Below are 21,009 nucleotides of genomic sequence, written 5' to 3'. Positions count from 1 at the left end.
TCTCCATAACGTTTTATGTGACATAATCCAGCTTTATGTGTGTTATGACCCTCATTCTGTCGCTACGATGGACTCTTTACAGCGGTTGTTGTCTTCAGATGGGTTTTCCCTCAAGCTTCATGGAAATTGCTGTGGTTGGGAAAAGCTGGATCGGCCCATCTGATTCTGACTCAGGGCTTATTCTGACTTTTCTTTTTAGGATCACCCAGTCTCCTGGCTTGAGACCACGTGCTCCTAACACTGATTTAGGATCTGGAATTGGAGGATACACATGTTTAATACACTATATAGGCAGTTGTATAAGGCTCGTACATCACTGGTCAGCATATCACACTGTATCTGAAGTATCTATGAGAAATATAATTACATTGTAGGTGCTAAACCAAAAATATCTTATATAAAGACCTAATTGTTAAGAAGGAAAATGAACATTTGTTACATGATTTGCTAGCGTCCACCATTATCTTGTGGATTGTTACATTTTTATGTGATAATCATTAAAATTCCAAACAACATACACCCATGTGAATAACTGTAGACACAATTAAATATTCCAATAAAGGATGGGGCAGGGATTTGGGCAATAGCCGTAAACTCTTCCTACCTTGCAGCGGAGGTCGGCACCCTATAAGGCGAATTGGCGCGCTCACCAATGGCTCACCCTCCCTATCCCTACACTGCTAAGCTAATACGTGCTGCTAATGTCAGTGAGGGAATATAGAAACTATGACATATAGGGGATAAAGAGGCGTCAATATGCAATCTAATATACAGTCATATGAAAAGTTTGGGCACCCCTATTAATGTTAACCTTTTTTCTTTATAACAAATTGGGTTTCTGCAACAGCTACAGTCATATGAAAAAGTTTGGGCACCCCTTTTAATGTTAACCTTTTTTCTTTATAACAATTTGGGTTTTTGCAACAGCTATTTCAGTTTCTTATATCTAATAACTGATGGACTGAGTAATATTTCTGTATTGAAATGAGGTTCATTGTACTCCTATTTGAATCTCCTATGAAGAGTGGCATCATGGGCTCCTCAAAACAACTCTCAAATGATCTGAAAACAAAGATTATTCAACATAGTTGTTCAAGGGAAGGATACAAAAAGTTGTCTCAGAGATTTAAACTGTCAGTTTCCACTGTGAGGAACATAGTAAGGAAATGGAAGAACACATGTACAGTTCTTGTTAAGCCCAGAAGTGACAGGACAAGAAAAATATCATAAAGGCAGAGAAGAAGAATGGTGAGAACAGTCAAGGACAATCCACAGACCACCTCCAAAGACCTGCAGCTTCATCTTGCTGCAGATGGTGTCAATGTGCATCGGTCAACAATACAGCGCACGTTGCACAAGGAGAAGCTGTATGGGAGAGTGATGCAAAAGAAGCCGTTTCTGCAAGCACTCCACAAACAGTCACCTGAAGTATGCAAAAGCACATTTGGACAAGCCAGTTACATTTTGGAAGAAGGTCCTGTGGACTGATGAAACAAAGATTGAGTTGTTTGGTCATACAAAAAGGCGTTATGCATGGAGGCAAAAAAACACGGCATTCCAAGAAAAGCACTTGCTACCCACAGTAAAATTTGGTGGAGGTTCCATCATGTTTTGGGGCTGTGTGGCCAATGCCGGCACCGGGAATCTTGTTAAAGTTGAGGGTCGCATGGATTCAGCTCAGTATCAGCAGATTCTTGACAATAATGTGCAAGAATCAGTGACGAAGTTGAAGTTACGCAGGGGATGGATATTTCAGCAAGACAATGATCCAAAACACCGCTCCAAATCTACTGAGGCATTCATGCAGAGGAACAATTACAATGTTCTGGAATGGCCATCCCAGTCCCCAGACCTGAATATCATTGAAAATCTGTGGGATGATTTGAAGCGTGCTGTCCATGCTCAGCGACCATCAAACTTAACTGAACTGGAATTGTTTTGTAAACAGGAATGGTCAAAAATACCTTCATCCAGAATCCAGGAACTCATTAAAAGCTACAGGAAGCGACTATAGGCTGTTATTTTTGCAAAAGGAGGATCTAAGAAATATTAATGTCACTTTTATGTTGAGGTGCCCATACTTTTGTACCGGTCAAATTTTGTTTAAATGCGGATTGCACATTTTCTGTTAGTACAATAAACCTCATTCCAATCCAGAAATATTACTCAGTCCATCAGTTATTAGATATAGGAAACTGAAATAGCTGTTGCAAAATCCCAATTTGTTATAAAGAAAAAAGGTTAACATTAATAGGGGTGCCTAAACTTTTTCATATGACTGTATAAAGCTGAATGTGAGTGTGTGTGTATGTCTGGGATTGGCATCTGCACCGTCGCAGCTACAGCCACAAAATGTTGCACACTCACACGTCTGGACCCCGAGAGCGTCATAGGCTATGTTTTGAGGGGAAATTTTAACCCTGCGCTTTACAGTTATTCGCCAAAAAACCTGCCTCCATTAAAGCGAATGGAGCTGGTAGCCACTGTGCAGCCAGAACTTCAGAAGAATGTGCAGCTACGTCCTTATATGGAATGTTGGCGTGTCACAATGCAGCCAGGGAAAGAGACAGACACAGACAGGGAAAGAGGCAGACACAGACAGGGTAAGAAACAGACATAGACAGGGTAAGCTTTATAGGTTTATCACGTCACACTAGAAAAGATCTGCTGCCTATATCCACATTTGACTATCTTACCCCCCTCCGCTCTACGAACTACAGCGATCACAAATCTTCATCTCGTTCTCCTATTCCAATGGGAGAGGAGTGAGTGGTTCAATTTTTTTATTACCTTATGTTGCGTAACCTCAGCATATCCAGTGAAGAATCAACCAGCATCTTGGTATCTGGTTCCATCTACGGAAAAACTCAAAATCTGCATTAGCAATGGGCTCATCTGAGACATGTTCAAAACCTGACAATTCTTGTTACATCAGTGCAATCATGAGATATATGTATGTCTGCTATATCCTCAATTACAGATAAAAATATAAAGACAACTTAATAGAAAACCTCAATCGATGAACAAATTAAAAACTTAAAAATAGGTAAAGCCCCCTTAAGTCTCACACTGCACATACTCATTTCATCCAATTGCCTACTTCACCTCAATCCAACATGCACACTGGACCAATCTTCCACAGCCACCTTCAGCACAACTACCCAATCATTCAATATTTTAGTATTTTAAACTTTTACTAATACTTCATGTGATATTCAGTGGCTGTAGTTTTGTCAGCTTCACTGAGGCCTATAGAAAAATGGCCCCACAGCACGTGATTTCCTTCTCTTTGTTGGGATTGTAGCATCATGTGGGGGGAGGGGAAACTCTTCCTTTGTCTCAACCATGCCTCGGCACCATGTGCTTCGTCCACCATTTTGGCATCTGGCAGGGAAAAGGACGTCACATCTGCTCCAACTCTCTCTCTCTCCTATTTTCTGTAGTCTGTACTTATATATATATATTTATACACACACAGACATATATGTCCACGATCTTAGTCTAATTATAGATAAAAACACTTATTTTTTCTGTCTAAGTATATAGTAGACCACCCAGTCTATTGTTCAAACATTTACAGAGCACATGACCTTCTTCACACATCCCCCGACTCACTTCCTTTTCTTTGTTTAAACCATGCATGCCTCGGCCACCATGTGCTTCGTCCACCATTTTAAAATCTGACCTAAAATGGCTGCCACCAGGAATAGCACATGGTTTATCACAGGATTGCGGCCTAGAGTCCCCACATCCCAACAAAGTCCACTCTCATCCGGATTTTTCCGACCACAACTAGACACAACTTCATAAAGTTCTCCATCTCTCAAGATAAACAACACCAAACAAGCAATCTTTCTCTATGCAGACCAAGATAAAAAAACACCACAAACAAAAAGACAGGGGAGATGACTCACAACTGAAACACTATAACTTCTATAACTTAAGTCTCTTACTAATCCCTGCAACAACAAATCAACAACTTTGAGAGCCCGTGGAAAACACATGCCTAACCTGACCAATTAAAACCTGCACTTTATCAATTTGAGAGCCCGTGGAAAACATGTGCCTAACCTGACCAATTAAAACCGCTCTATATCTCTAGTCATTACATACCAGCCTCTTATCTAGGCCTTGTACAAAACCGTATCAACAACTTTGAGAGCCCGTGGAAAACACGTGCCTAACCTGACCAATTAAAACCGCGTTATATCTCTAGGCCTCTTATCGAGTCATTCACTCTAGGCTTCGAGCCACAACTCTATTTAAATCTCCACCAGAACCGCAAACCGTATCACAGGCAACACCCACATACTATACTACATGGAGCGTCTTCCACATTTCCAAACACCGCTCAAAAACCCACTTGCTATCCTAACTACCAGTCAATCTCCCCTCAAGACAAACACACAACAGGCAGCAGGCAACTGAATCTGTGACGGTTCTTCCGCAATCAATATGGCCAATAGCCGTGAGACCCGACCTTCCATCATAAGATACCCCAAAAAAACGGACCCGGTCAGGCAATCAGTGCCAAATACACCCCTGAGACCACGGGAAGACTACAGAATATGAAAAATCAGCAGACTTACCGTGCTCTTGTTAGGAGGTGATCAAATTCCTGGGGTGTCCAGTACATCATGCCATTCCAGTTGCCGGTTCATCAGGATTTCGTGTGTCGTCTATTGGCTCCACGTTGGGCACCATTAATGTTAGGGTGAACTCTTACAAAGTTCCACAAGTTGCCTACTGCCTGATTCTAATTGGTGTGGATCGAGTGCATACTTGAAAAATGAGATCAGACACACAGTCGGATATTCATCTTTCCTTGACAAAAGTCATCCCAGGCTCTGCCTGATTTATTCAAGAGCATGCCTTTATATAACCTAGGAAACGGGCATGGTCGGCTCTATAGTGAGCATACTTGGACGTGTCCATTGGTCAGTGGGTTGAACAATGTGTTAGCCCATGAGCTGATTGGTGGGCGTCATCATAGGCGGGTCTATGACGTCATTGGATGGATCCACGGTGATGCTAATGGGAGGGTCTGTCGTCATCTGGTGGATCCATGCTGATGGTAGGGTCTGTGATGTCATTGGTGACCATCTTAGTTATATCTGAAAACCTGGCTTATGTATAGAGAATCGATTTCATTGAACACACTTCTCACAATCCTCTGCATACAGAGGTTAATTAAGTATTTTATCCAATGGCTCTCCTCAATAAACTTGCACCTTAATTTGTCTGTTTCCTTATAGGTTTTGGTCAACGGTAGTGTCATATGCTATACTCCATCTTTAGTTCCTCCTGGGCAGATCAACCCTCAGCTGCATTGTCAGCTCTACTTGCAGCACAATCTGGGACTGGCTACATACATCCATGATGCCTGAGCCTACTGGGGAAGACTGGCTATGGATAGCCCGTGGATTTAACATCCAGTGCCAGTTTCCCAACTGCCTGAGTGCGATTTATGGGAAGCACATTTGTGTTCGGAACCCACCAAACTCAAGGTCCTTGTAGCGCCCCATAGGGCCTAAGGGATTACTCGACACTGGGCCAGTGGTTTTGTGGAGTTGCTGGGACTGGCCTGACCCGGCTCTGTGCAAGATGTAGAGGGGAATGGAAGGATGGCGAAGGGTCCCTGGGAAGCGTGTCACCGATTGCAGCGGTGACTGGGGTCTCGGCCTCCTCCGCCACGACCCTTCATGCGACTTTTCCTTTTCCAGGGGTTGTGTTGGATGGGAATGGGGGATGCTTTGCAACGCAACCCGTGGAGTACGGCCAGGAAGAAGGAGCCTTGATGCTCTGAAAGCTTGCTAATATAATTTATCTGGTTAGCCTATAAAGGTATCACTCCTAAAATACTTTTGTCATTCCTGGGACATAGTATTTCAATTGATTTTTCTGGCTAACACGGTACCGCAATATTACCTTGTATTGCACATTGTAAGAAATTTAATAAAAAAAGAATCAGCTTCACTGATGGAGACACTATGGCAGATTCTTCAGGAGGTTACACCTTGGATTTTCAATCAGATTCCTCAATTGATTCCCCTGCGGCCTCTAATGCCCGTATACCAAAGAAAAAAATCTGGTAAAAATAATGCATCCAAACAAAATAAAGAATTCTTAAAAAAACGGGTCAAGAGAAGGAGAGGTGGAAGAAAACATCGGGGTAAAAAAACATCATCTCCGCAATGCAAAGAAGAAATAAAAATTATAAATTTATCGGGCTACATTTTCTCTGATAATCAAATTAATTTGTTGTCTAACACTAGAAGTCCAAGAAATTTCGAGCTCCCCCCTGAAGTCCCGAAAGAGGGTCAAATGACTGATGATAAACTGAATAGAACTAACTAGAAACTAAATGGCTAAACTCAATGGAAAACAACGATCTCCTGTGGTGTGACAGTAATGGCCTTAATTACAGAACAAAAGACGGTGATTATAGGATGTTAGCTAAAATCCTTCAGGTCATTCGACCCATCTCTGGGTTCCAAAGATAGAAATGTTAAATGACCCCTCTCTGGGACTTCTAGTGCTAAAGGACTGAATTTTGCTCCTACGAACGAATTTGACCTGTTTGGAACAATTCTCGATATTAACAAGTTTGCGAGATCTCTTACATTGATTTGCCATTTTTCTGGAGTGGGGGGAGAAAATATGGAGATGGAACAGGAGATTATTGAACAGAATACTTTGCAACCTATTGGCCCTTTTGATGAATAATCATGCCTTCTGACTATGGAACAATTGTCAATGGAAGAAATCACTGAAAAGAGCATACCTAAATCCAGTTATAAAAGGAAAAATCCCTTTTTTACCAAATAAGCTCCAGACCAGGTTCTCTCAAACTTTTTCAGGAGTTGGTTGAAAGAGATTTAATGGATTTAAAAAAATAAATTGGATAGAGATGTGCATTTTAAGAAGAACAATTTGTCTAAAAAAAAGATAAACAAGCTATGCTAGAATTGGAATCTAATAGAGATCTTGTTATCAGACAATCTGATAAAGGAGGTATGATTGTGGTTCTCAATGCGGGGTTATATCATAAGTTAAATTTGGAAATGTTGCAGGATGCATATACTTATGAAGTCCTAAATAGTGACCCCACATTGAGATACCAACAAGACCTTCTAGAGTTGTGGAGAGAAAGGGCAATCACTTAGGTGTGTTATCTGAGAAATTTAATGTAAGAATTGTATGTTGATTGTCCTATCAGGCCCATATTTCACTCTCCCCAAGGCTCATAAAGATGCTTTTCCGCCACCTATGAGACCTATAATGGCGGGTATACGTAGCCTTGGGGAGAGATTGAGTATGTGGCTTGATTCTTTTCTCCAACCATTGATTGTGGAAACATCGAGCTATTTACGGGACACCAAACATGTGATTTCCTCTTTGGATGATTTTTGGACTGGAGATAATCTATTATTAGTGACATGTGATATAGTGGCTCTATATTCTTACATAGTTGCATAGTTACATAGTTACTTAGGTTGAAAAAAGACCTAGGTCCATCTAGTTCAACCTTCATCCACCAGTTCTACATTTGGTCACTAAGTAATTTATAACCAACAATGTTTTGTGTACTGAGGAAATCATCCAGCCCTTTTTTAAAAGCTGTTATAGTATCTGCCATTACTACCTCTTGTGGTAGGGCGTTCCACACTCTGACTGCTCTAACTGTAAAGAACCCTTTCCTATTTAGCTGTCGGAATCGCTTTTCTTCCACTCGCAGTGAGTGCCCCCTTGTTCTTAGTATTGTCTTCGGAAGAAATAAGTCATGTGCCAGTCCTTTATATTGACCACACATGTATTTATACATATAAATGAGATCTCCTCTGAGACGTCTTTTTTCTAAGCTAAACATATCTAACTTTTTCAACCTGTCATCATATGGGAGGCTTCCATTCCTTGTAATAGTCTAGTTGCCCGCCTTTGAACTGATTCGAACTTCTGAATGTCCTTTTTAAAATGTGGAGCCCAAAACTGGATCCAATATTCCAGATGTGGCCTTACAAGTGATTTGTAGAGGGGTAACAATACGTTGGGATCACAGGATCTAAATTCTCTTTTTATACACCCTAAAATCTTGTTTGCTTTAGCAGCTGCTGCTGGACATTGAGTGCTGCTGCTCAGCTTATTTGTAATGAGAATACCCAAGTCCTTCTCCTGTTCTGTAGTCCCAAGTTTACTTCCATTTAATGTATACGCAGCTATAGGATTACTCCGTCCTAGGTGCATTACTTTACATTTATCAACATTAAATCTCATTTGCCAAGTATCTGCCCATTCTGACATCCTATCCAGATCTTTTTGTAATATTGTACTATCAAGGTCAGTTTTTAATATCCTCATCTTCAATGATTCACCATGTTGTTATTGATTGCTTACAATCTTTTCTGTTTAAGTATAGTAATTTTGAACATGTTTTTTGTGAATTTGTATGCTCCGCTACTGAATATCTACTTAGTCATAATTATTTTAGTTATGATGATTGGTTTTACAGACAGAAACTCAGCGCCAATGGGAGATAGTTTCTCCCCAGTTATGGCGAACATTTACATGTTCTTTTGGGAAGAGAGATCTATCTTCTCAATGGATAACCCATTTGGAACTAAAATCCAATGGTACGAGAGGTTTTTGGATGACATTCTGATTATTTGGTATGGAACTAAGGAAGAGGTACTTGATTTTCAGAATTATATCAATCATAACAACATGAATCTAAAATTTACCATGAATATTCAGGAGTCTCAAATTTACTATCTAGACATCACTTTAAAGAAAAAGGATGATAATTAGTTGGAGATTGCCCCTTACAGAAAGGAATTTTCTTGTAATAATATTCTGAGGGCAGATTCTTGTCATCAGAGTCATACTATTAAAAATATCAATATAGGGGAACTGACTAGAATAAAACGCAATACCAATAATCTTGATAATTGGCAGATTGAAAAACAAAAAAACTATCCAGAGATTGAGAGATAGGAAGTACCCTGAATGGGCATTAGTAAGGGCAGATAGGAGAGTTGAACAGAGAGAGTGGATTATTGAAAGAAAAACCAAGGATGAGGGGATATAATCAGAATAATCTGATAATATTAACAATATCAATAATCGTAATAATAAAAAATTGTGTCATTTGTTACTACTTATAGCCCTCAATTTAATGATATTAAAAACATCATAAAAAAATATATTCCTGTTCTATACGATTCAGAACCATTGAGAAAGATCTTACAAGATCAGATTAGATTTATAGCACGGAAAGCTCCAACTTTAAAAAGTAGTTTGTCACCCTCTTATTTTTCATCAGATTGTAAAGATAAAAAGGAAAATTGGTTGCAAACAAAAGGTTTTTTTTCGTTGCGGACATAATATCTGCACTTGTTGTAGTGTAGCATACCCTCTAAAAACTTTGAATCATATGTGACATCAAAAGCATATCCAATTACTCAATATATAACGTTGGTACTATTACAATTTATATATCTGATTTCGTGCACTAGCTGTCAGGTTCAGTATATTGGATGCACTTATGGTGCAAAAATTCGAATTCGCAGACATTTGTCTGATGCGAGAAATAGACTGAGCTTTAAATGCTTAGCTGACTCAAAGCATTTCTCGGAGGTGCACCAGGATGATCTGTCCAACTGTTCCATTCAGGGTATTGAAAGGGTTAACCCTCCAAGGAGAGGGGGAGATCATAGGAGGCTTTTGTTAGGTCGTGAGATATGGTGGATTCATTTACTTTGCACAAGATCACCAAATGGCATGAATATTAGACATGATATGAATTATTTTTATAATTAATAAGTATTATGATGTTAATTTAATGGTTGTTGCTAAATTGTGATGTAAGTATAACGGTGAATCCATATGAAGAGTGGTAGCATTGGTGGGTTGGATAGATTCCCTGTCTCTATTCCTGGTGCAGGTGGAAATAATTAGTTTATAAGATGCCTAGACTAGTAGGAGAGTTACACACATCGAGAAAGGTCACAATGTCCAAAACATGTCTGTGTGTACACAGACTCTAGGCTTCTCGGAGTTGTTTGCTTTTTGATTTTATCTTTCATGCAGCAGGGTTTTTTTTTAAAGAAAATGAAATAAATTTGATTTTAGAGGAACGCACGCTGGATAATTTTATCTTTATATCCTACTGCGGTGGAGTCTCACTGGATCCGTGACGGTTGTTTTTCTAAGAAACTGGTTTACTCACGGTTCTTAAGGTGCCCCGGAGGAGCCGCTCTCCGCCGCCATGGATGAACTCCAGCCAGTCCCGGGTGAATCAGGGGCAATCACCGTTGTCTGTGGAAATGTGAGACCTTTCTCTTTGTGCTGACACATGGTTCCCCATAGCCTGAAGCAATTTGCGGGCCCCGCTATCGGTGTTAAGTGTCTCATCCCGTATGCAGGTGACGCGGGTCCTTGCCATGGGGTCTGACTGTAGCCCTGACCCCGGATCCTATATGTCACTGTGCTCTGAGAAAGTGGGTAGTGGACGATACATATTTTCCTAGAGTGCCTGTGTGGGTGCATGAGAACCTCACGAGATATCATATAAGGCTCTCACAGAGATCAGCAGCACGAATAAGATTGTCAGTATAGGGTTTGAGGGGTCAGTCCACGTCGAGCGGGGGCACCACTGCGTCTACCCTTGTAGGGTGCCGACCCCTGCGGCCAGGAAGGGAAAGAATAGGGAATGTGCCCGGGATCCTCCCGGTGACCGTAACTTAATGCATCAAACCACTCTGTTTTTAATTTGCACTTTGTTGGTTTAATGGAATAAAGTATTGAATTTTATGGTGGGCTTTGATTTTTTGAGGTGTACGTAGTGGATGATGGGACATGAAATCCCCATCCCCTGCAGAGTTGTTGGAGTCCGTGAGGTGTCCCCAACCGAGGGTCCTGCACCCTGAGTGCACTGGCACTGTGTGAACAGTTAGGCTCGACCTCAGCTACCATCTCCTCTTGTCCCAACATCTCCACCGGCTGCCTCTGTCTCTCGCCCTCTTTCAGTCTCATACCTGCAGACCCAGTGCAGTGTTGTGGCCCCTGGCCCTGGGACTATCTCAAGTCCCAGGGCCAGCCTGTTAAACGCTGCTCTCTCAAGGCTGTCTGCTCTGGTCTCTGTCCTGGGCTGTACTCACTCAGAAATGAAACTGTTTGTCTTTCTGCTCCCTGAGAGCAGCGCCCACCTCAAGAATGACTCAGCAGTGCTGGGGCATTTACCAGCCTGGTTTCCTGTGTGTGGTGACTGGCTCACTATCTGGGTGTTTATGTAAGTTATGAGGTCAGGATTTGTGTAAGTGAAACAAACCAGTGATTAACCTCTTCCCACCTGGGAGAGAATTACAACCTAAAACAGATGCAATACTCTGTGGCGACTGAAGCCTCAGGGGTGCAACATCCCAATATTACAATTACAAAACACTACTTTTCTATAGTGCTGTTGGCCTAGGTTTACAGCACTTACTGGTTTGTAATTGTAGTTTTTATGGTGTATTGAGGATGTGGAGTTTCCCAAATATTAAATTGTTCCATAATGTGTCGGCGTCTGCAAAATAATGAATTGTGTCCCATACCCAAGCAAACTACCTGGTTCACTGTCAGAACCAGTCCCTTTTGTTATTGAGGGTGATAAGACCTTTTAGTTAGGCTGGAATTCAATGCGACACTTTCCACGCCGCAGTTTGACCTACTATAGGTGCATTTTCAACTATCGGCTATCATGGACAAGGTGAGTAGATGAATGTGCTATGCGCCAATGGAGGATCCTAATATATGCAATACAGTTAAGTGAGGAGAATGTGATTTGGGTGATCAAAGCTGTTGTCATTCTCTATAACTTAACTTGTACATGTAAATTTCGAAAAACGCAGGATGAAGATTCAGCCATGGGACCTGAACTTGTACCACCACCATCTGTTGCCACTACAGGTCGACCTCCTTCAGGCCTAAGAGTGAGGAACCTCTACACTAATTATTTATCTCTAATGATGGTTCAATTCTCCAGCAAGATACTGCTGTTGTTTTACCTTAATCATTATTTTTTTAATTTACATTATAAAATACATGTGTTGTGTATTTTTTCCCCCCTAGTTTGCTCTACAAGATAATCTGGTTATGTAAAGGAAATAAAGGAATCCAAACTTAGCAAACTTCAATACATTAATAAAACATAGATATACAACATGGTAAAAAAAAATGTCTTTCAAATGCCTTTTTTTCCACTGGAGAATGAACATAAAAATAAAGTCAAGTTGTTTTTTTTGCACTTTTTTTGCACTATAAACATATGAAAAACATGCAAACTATAAATTCAAAAAGGAGGATGGAGACAATGATACAGGGTTAGGATTGTTGGGGCCCTGAGCTGGTCTTGTGGCTTGGGTAGGGGGATGAAATGATGAGGTGGAGGGAAGAGGGTTGTAAGCTGTGTAGGTGATTGTCAGGTGCTGGGGCATCTGTTACTGGACACTATGGTATGGATAATTCACCTCAAAATGTTCCGTGGCCAAAGTTGGGTGGGTTGTAGTGCCCGAGTAGCCATGCTGAGGGAGCTCTCACCTTGTCAGGGGCTTCGACAGTGCCCACAATATGTAACATCCCCATGTTGCATATGATATGGAGCCTGTATTTGAGGGCCAGGGTGTTGCGGCTAGCATTGATGGAGGGGTAGGTGGATGCGCCTGGTCTGCTGGCAGTGATGCTGGGGCACGTTCATTCGTCTGTGAATCCGGGTTTGGGAGAGGTGGTTGTGGTAGGGCTGACTGTGGCTGATCCATACTCTTGTCATTTTTAGTTGATTATTGGTGGACAGTTACCACTGTTCTAAAAAATTAAAAACCAGCCTTGGATTATTTGGTGCTGTGCATAAATCCATGACTATTTGAATGTCATTTCTTGCACGCAACCTGACTTCATGTTGGATGTCACGTGAATAGCGAGCCAGGTGAAGGTAAGTATAAGACAGGGGCAAGGGACTTAAAGGGGTTGTCCTGTCTAATACTCAACATGGGAGCAGCCTGACTCAATTTACTTGCATTGAGCGAGGCTGTGCTCCTCTAGCTGGATTCTGTCCGTAGTCTGCATTTTGGATCCTTGTAGCCACATGACCGCTGTTTCTGGCTGTATCACCAGCAAATCTCCCCAGCGTACAGTGTGTACAATGGGACGATTCACAAGTCTGCAGTCACATAAAGGGACTGCAGACTTGAGGTTTTAAACTGGACAACCCTTAAGCTCATTCAACCGTCAGTGAAAATAGGTCTGAACTCAGACCGCAGTGCATGAACTGGCCGTGGGTGTCCTGACCTGGACTCAGCATATATGAGGAAGCGGGCACACAGCACTGGGTGGAGTGGCACACAGGACTGAGTGGGGGGCACACAGTAGTTTGTAACATTTAGGTTCCTCCAGGCTCTAGAGCTCTGCTGCTGCAGAACCATAACAGCAGCACAGCGCACTAACTGCTGTAGCGAAATTTTCAGCTTAACATGGGAAATGATGACTCACAGTCAAAAATAGTCAGTGAGTCAGTGTTGCTGCCACCCTGCGAGCTGAAAAGGATGGGTGCTTGCTGTCTCTTTCTACTGGCACCCACCTTTCTCCACGTGGTTAGTGTCTGATGGTAGGCGTGGTCATGTACTGACAAGTGCGCACTGAAGCGGGCGTGCTAGGTCACCATGTCTCAGGATTCTGTTTGTGGTCAGTTGTTGACGCAGTGATTTAAATTGTTCTGGGCTGGCTGATAACGGCTGTCAGTTGCTAAGTGACCAGGCCTCGCCCTCTATGGCTCGGTGAGCAGAAGAATGAAAGAGGAGGGGCCCGGGTTGCCAGTGTGTCCCATATTGGAGTAAGGGCAGTAATGTCCTGATGACCTAAAATGCACACTGTAGTAATGAAAGTGCCACACAAATTAGTTGTCTAGGAAAATCATTTTTGCACCTGGCTGAGCTTGGCTATATTGCAACAATATTGCAACCTTGTCTAGGAAATGGAGGCTGAGCGAAACAGAAACCTGCAGATTTTACAATGTAAAAACAAAACAGAGCTATGGAGTGAGTTCAGGATAGCAGTCAGCAGCCATTGCACTCGGATTACACCATTCTGATTTCCAATAATTGAAATGTGCGTCGGGTGGGCACCATATGGTGCGTTGGGTGGGCACCACAAGCACACACCTGCTGCTCGCACACAATGGTGACTGCCGAGACCCACCCACCGGTTCCCCCTCCCCACCGCGCAATGAATGAGACCACACATGGATTATCTTTTCTTTTGTACTTTATTGAAGGTATCCATGTAACACCATTCAATGTTGATATAAAAGGGGGTTGCTTGTTATTTTGGCCACAGCTCTAAACACAGGCACAAATCCGCCTTAAACCTGAGGGAGGAGGCCCGATGCCTATGGCCGGCCGTGGCAGGTTGGTTCTCACCAAATTCCTCTTCCACTGGCTGTGACTTCTGAACTTGTAACAAAACCTTAAGGGAGGGAGGGCGGGCGATGATCACCCTGAGGGCATATTGTGGTAAGAGGAAGGAGGGACTCCGGAGGTTGCTTATATGACCTGGAGGAGGTCCCAGCAAGGAAGGGGGGCAGCGGGGGGCATTGCACAGTGGGGAGAAGGGATAGGTGACCGTGGGAGGACATAGCAAGGGGCTCAGCAGTCAGGGGCCGCGGCATCAGCCGCAATGCCCTGCAGACTGCCGAGACCCACCCACCGATTCCCCCTCCCCACCGCGCAATGAATGAGACCACACATGGATTATCTTTTCTTTTGTACTTTATTGAAGGTATCCATGTAACACCATTCAATGTTGATATAAAAGGGGGTTGCTTGTTATTTTGGCCACAGCTCTAAACACAGGCACAAATCCGCCTTAAACCTAAGGGAGGAGGCCCGATGCCTACGGCCGTCCGTGGCGGGTTGGTTCTCACCAAATTCCTCTTCCACTGGCTGTGACTTCTGAACTTGTAACAAAACCTTAAGGGAGGGAGGGCGGGCGATGCTCACCCTGAGGGCATATTGTGGTAAGAGGAAGGAGGGACTCCGGAGGTTGCTTATATGACCTGGAGGAGGTCCCAGCAAGGAAGGGGGGCAGCGGGGGGCATTGCACAGTGGGGAGGAGGGATAGGTGACCGTGGGAGGACATAGCAAGGGGCTCAGCAGTCAGGGGCCGCGGCATCAGCCGCAATGCCCTGCAGACTGCCGAGACCCACCCACCGGTTCCCCCTCCCCACCGCACAATGAATGAGACCACACAAGGATTATCTTTTCTTTTGTACTTTATTGAAGGTATCTACGTAACACCATTCAATGTTGATATAAAAGGGGGTTGCTTGTTATTTTGGCCACAGCTCTAAACACAGGCACAAATCCAGCTTAAACCTGAGGGAGGAGGCCCGATGCCTACGGCCGTCCGTGGCAGGTTGGCTCTCACCAAATCTCTCTTCCACCGGCCACGGAGTGGCGAAGGCCCAAGCCTGAGCTGTGACCCCCCACATATCTAGGCCTATATCATTGAGGGTAAAACCATCCTCTAACACCAATCGGCTGATATCTGATTCCAGCATCTCGTGTCCCAGCACAATACCTCTTCCTGCCACTACAAATTTGGTGATCCGCATATTAATGTGCCGCCTTGACCGTTCCACAGCTGCTGTATTCCTTGCCCCTGTCCAACTCAATCTCGGTAATATACTGGACCATACCACCACTACGTTGCTGAAGAAACTGCTAAACCTATCCAGGTCCGCTTGCATGACCGCAAGCAGCTCCTGGATCCTTACGTTTACTAGGTCGTTTCTACCTGCGTGAATGACCAGCACTGCCGGGTCCGTGGCTATCCTTGATAATGCTCACTACCTCGGGCAGGACCTGTGTCCAGGCCAGGCCCCGAACTCCTGTCCAATGAAACTTGAGGTGACGAAATCCCAGCACACTTCCACCCGATCTCGACTCGGCCCGCCTTTCTGCCCAGAATATGTGGGAGTGACTTACGATCCAGATGCTAGGTCTCGACGGATCTAGGAAGAAAACTGTTAGCTACTGTATCCAGCATTTTTTTTTTTTTTGCATAATGTCAGCGACCATCATCGTATATTTTTTTTTTTGTGTACCATAACGTGAGAAACAGTGCGCACCTGGTAGTGGGAACTGTGGGGCTGAACGATTAGATATGATTAGTTATCTGATGGATGGGGAAAAGGCATAGCAACTACCGAGCCCGGTTCGAGGGTAAATTTTGTGGTTAAACTTGGTGGTTGGCAGGGATCAGGGTTAAATTAGGTCTGGCCTGATATAGCGGAAGAAACAGTCTGATTTTCAATGCCCTATTCACTGAATCTCTTTGTTCAAGAAGCCGGCCCTTGCTGCCTCGGTTGCAGCGCTGATGTGGAAGGAGTGCGTGCTATAATCCCCTGGCTGTAAGCCCAGGCTGGAAAGTGACATTTTGAGCAAGTCTGAAAACTGCGTTGCAGTGAGCGGGGATCCATCCGCATGCTCTAAAAAGAATTTGTTGGGAACCCGAGACTCTAGGTAATGCTGCAAGATAAGGATGGGACAGAGGGGGCTGGGAAACGGGAAAATAGGGAACCAAACTCCTTGTCCAAGCTGATCTGTTTTGGAGCGCCCTATGCGAACCCGTACTCCACCATTGCAAATTATAACATTGTCGCGTAGCAGACCGCCGGGACAAACTGAGGATCTGCTGACTAATTCGGTGATTCGGAAAGCCCCGAAGAATGTGAGAGATAAGGCCGCCAAGAACAAGAGGACATCGCTGTCATTGGTGCATACGTCGCCTAGCTTGTTTATTATGCCTGAAAGGATGGCAAATGAAATGGGCCTACTGCTTTCGGTGCACCGACGCTTCCGCTTCTAGCCTTTTATCGGCCTGCGTGAACGGAAAGGCCTTGGTGACATCGGGCCATCCGCGAACCCGAAAGTGAAAGGCTATGCCTGCGAGCCACTGCTGCGCTACTGTACCCGACACTTCGTTAGTATGCAAATGCGCTATATACCGAGCAACGGAATTGCTGAGAAAAACACGGTCACCAGGCTAGGCAGCGGTTGAGCTAGATTTAACCATTCTTTCCAAGCCTTATCGTACGAACGCCACATTGATGGAGCTAGGGATGCCTGGACCAAAGGCATCAGCTGTTCTCGGGGACCGTCCAGAGGAACTGTGGACACTTCTGGCCATTGCTGTCCGCTTCTCGGTGCAATGCTTGAAACTTCTGAAATTCAAAACGCGATAAGGCATCAGCAATACTGTTATCGATCCCTGGCATGTGACGAGCCCTGAACCAGATGTTATGCTCGAGGCACTTGAGAACTAAGTACCGCAGTAAGCTGATCGCTGGCAGGGAGGAAGGTGCCAGGTGGTTAATGGCATGGACGACACTTACGTTGTCAGTCCAGAAGCAAAATCGTTTGTAAAATGATGTTTTTTTGTCCAGCCTGACAAGTGCCATGTGTTGGGCCAGTGACTAGCGCACCAATTGGGACCTAGGAAAACTCCGAGCTGGAAACCTCCTTTTGCTGGAAACACATGCGTCCATTGTAAGTGGCTGGAAAGGACCTCCATACACCCAGGTCCTCAAGTAGAGCGCTGGTGATGCGAATCCTATGATGGGAGGCAGTTATGCCCCTAGTGGCCAGGCAGAGCCTCCGGGAAAAGACCCTTCCCATGGGCATGACTCTACAGGCGAAGGCGAGCAAGCCTAATAGAGATTGCATTTGTGCCAGGGTTACCTTGCGAACTGCGCAGAACCCGTCAATAAGTGCTGTGATTTTTTCAACCTTTTCGAGTGGTAGCCGAAACATCATGTTAATTGAGCCTATTTCGATTCCCAAAAAGGAAAGACAGGTCACAGGGCAAACTGTTTTTTCGGCCGACAGCGGAACCCCAAACTTGTCCGCTATGACCCGGAAATATTTTAACGCGGTTGAGCATGCTCCAGAGTTGGCGGGGGAAAATGAACAGGAAATCATCCAGATAATGAGTGACCGATTTATTCTTTGCTACGTCCTTAACCACCCATTCCAGTAAAGAGCTGAAGAGCTCGAAGTGTGAGCAGGATACGGAGCAACCCATGGGAAGACACATGTCGTAAAATAATTTTTTGTTGAAATAGCACCCTAGCAGGTGGTGGCAATCGGGGTGCACTGGTAGCAGGCGAAAGGCGGACGCTATGTCCGATTTTGCTATTAGTGCTCCTTACCCTGCTTTTCGCACAAGTGCGACTGCTTTGTCAAAAGACGCGTAGGAAACTGCTGAGTCCTCTGCGGGGCTGCCGTCATTCACTGACCTCCCATCCGGGAAGGACAGGTGGTGTATGAGGCGAAATTCACCCTTTTCTTTCTGAGGCACTACCCCAGGGGTGAAACGCAAAGGTTTGAGAATGGTAAATCTGTAAATGGGCCTGCTACTCGGCCTAATGCCACTTCCTTCAGTAGTTTGTTCTCCAGGACCTGTGGGAGGTCCCGGGCCGATTTGAGGTTGGGGCGAAGGTTGGTTCTGAGGAGAAAATAAAGGGGATAAAGAAACCGTGGTTGAAACCGTCCCTGATAGTGTTGGCCGCAGCCTTATTGGGGTAACGTTCTAGCCATGGCTCCATCTCGTGCACGTTCACTGGAGTCTTTGGGACCTGGTGGTGCATTTTTAGTGTGATGCCTGGCTGGTTGCTTATCGCATTTGGAGGAGGTGTGGTTGCCCCCGCACAATGAGCACTCGTGTTTGTATTTGCAGAGTCCTTGAAACCTGCAATGGCCTTCGTTGAAGAGCCAGCAGCAACCTGGTCTGCAGACGTTTGCAGCTCCCGATGTAGCGTGCTGGGAGGAAAAGTATGGTGGTCCTGGAAAGGACTGCTGGGACTTTTTGCGCCATCATTAAGTCTGAGCCACGAATCGGTAGCCTTAATGCCCCAACCCAGTTGGGGTTGGAGTGCCAAGCATCTTCTAAATTCTTCGTCGTACTTCCACCACACAGAACCCCCATGGGTTTATAAGAGTTGTAAATGGTGTCGCAGTACGTGAAGAGTTCTGAGCAGCATTCGGGGTGCTTCTGACCCATGGCGCACCCCAGAACGCAGAAAGCCTGCAACCAATTATTTATGGTCTTGGCTACAGTGGGTTTTTTTTTGCGAATTGGCGGTCATTGACTCACCTCTCTTTGTCGACTGTGTTTTAGTCCACTGATATTAGGAACCAGATATCGACGTATTCGTTTGCCCAAATGTTTTGTACCGTATCTGGGGTTAGGTGAGTTCCTAGGGGTGATACACCGCAGTAGAACATGTCCCTGTGTAAGTCGGGACGCTACTGCGTTACATCCTGGCGTTGTACAAATGCGGGGTTGACCAGAACTGCTCCCGATGGTGTACGAACCGCTTCCCTGACTACTCCTGGGTGGGTCCCCCCTGCCCAAGCGCTGGTAAAGCTGTACTCACCGGTCGGTGCGAGTTTGTAGACACCAAGCATGTATAGGTTTACTTGTATCTAAGGGGTTAAAAAAAAATAATTCCCAAGCTTGTCCAATAAAAGTGGCGTATGTTTTGCGCCATTTTCCGAAACCCGTAGCGTTCTCATTTTTTGGGATCTATGGCTCAGTGACGGCTTATTTTTTGCGTCTCGAGCTAACATTTTTAATGATGACATTTATGTGCAGCTGCTACGTTTTAATCACCTGTTATTGCATTTTGCGTAGAACTTGCAACGACCAAAAACGTAATTTTGGCGTTTGGATTTTTTTTTTTTCCGCTACGCCATTTACCAATCAGATTAATTGATTTTATTTTTTGAGAGATTGGGCATTTCTGAACGCGGCGATACCAAATATGTGTATATTTATTTATTTATTTTTAACCCTTTCATTTTCAATGGGGTGAAAGGGGGGTGATTTGAACTTTTAGGTTTTGTTTTTTTCTATTTTACTAGTCCCCTTAGGGGGCCGCGCGCATATACATCTCGCTGCCAGACTTTGGCGATTGGTGATTCCACACGGAACATGCAGGCACACGTCAGCTGTTGAAAACAGCTGATATGTGCGCAGATCGCCATGACCTGCCCATGGCAGGGGGCGGGGATTAACCTCACATGATCCATGACATAAAGATCCGTCAGGGTCGTGAAGGGGTTAAATTTCGCGCTTTTCCTGTATCTGACGTCACTTCCGGTCCGGGAGCCGGAAAAACCGGAAGTGACGTATGGTCACCGCGTCACAGGAAGTGACGTGGCTGCCATGGGTACTGGATGTGACGCCTCCGCATGCAACAGTGAGTCACACGGGGGCCGCGTCATCCAAGAGCCGTGCCTGCTGTGCGAAGGGGGAGGTGCGCGGCGTGGCGGTGGCGACCACGCTGCCAGGGGAGCCGGGGTTCCGGGGGCCGGGGGTGAGAGCGGACCGGACCTTCTGGACCGGACTGCGCCTGGGGTCTGTTGTGGGGCTTAGACGCTGCGGTGGATGAGAGGGTCTGGAAGACCTGCGCCCACCGCTGCTGGGAACCGGCAGGAGGGAGCTGGTGCCCACAAGGGAGGCAAGCCATTCAGCTCCTTCCCGTCTGATCCTTTCTCTTACCGCTGCTTCCAGGGGGTCCATCGACGATGCTCAGCCTGAGGGAAGATTGTGGTAAGAGGAAGGAGGGACTCCGGAGGTTGCTTATATGACCTGGAGGAAGTCCCAGCAAGGAAGGGGGGCAGCTGGAGGCATTGCACAGTGGGGAGGAGGGAGAGATGACCGTGGGAGGACATAGCAAGGGGCTCAGCAGTCAGGGGCAGCGGCATCAGCCGCAGTGCCCTGCAAACTGACTCTTTTGTAAATGCTCTGGTGTCCCACACATGGTTTTATGTATTAATTAGACATAATACTTCTGCATCCATGCCCTTATGGCTACAGTTCACATACTCTGCAGCACGATTTCAAATATAGCTGCTGCCTATATCCCAGCCATACATTACTCACAACTCTCTACCTCCCAGTACCAGACACTTT

This window comes from Anomaloglossus baeobatrachus, chromosome 1, assembly GCF_048569485.1.
Source record: "Anomaloglossus baeobatrachus isolate aAnoBae1 chromosome 1, aAnoBae1.hap1, whole genome shotgun sequence".
In the NCBI taxonomy this organism is placed as follows: Eukaryota; Metazoa; Chordata; class Amphibia; order Anura; family Aromobatidae; genus Anomaloglossus; species Anomaloglossus baeobatrachus.
This window is presented reverse-complemented; position numbering follows the sequence as displayed.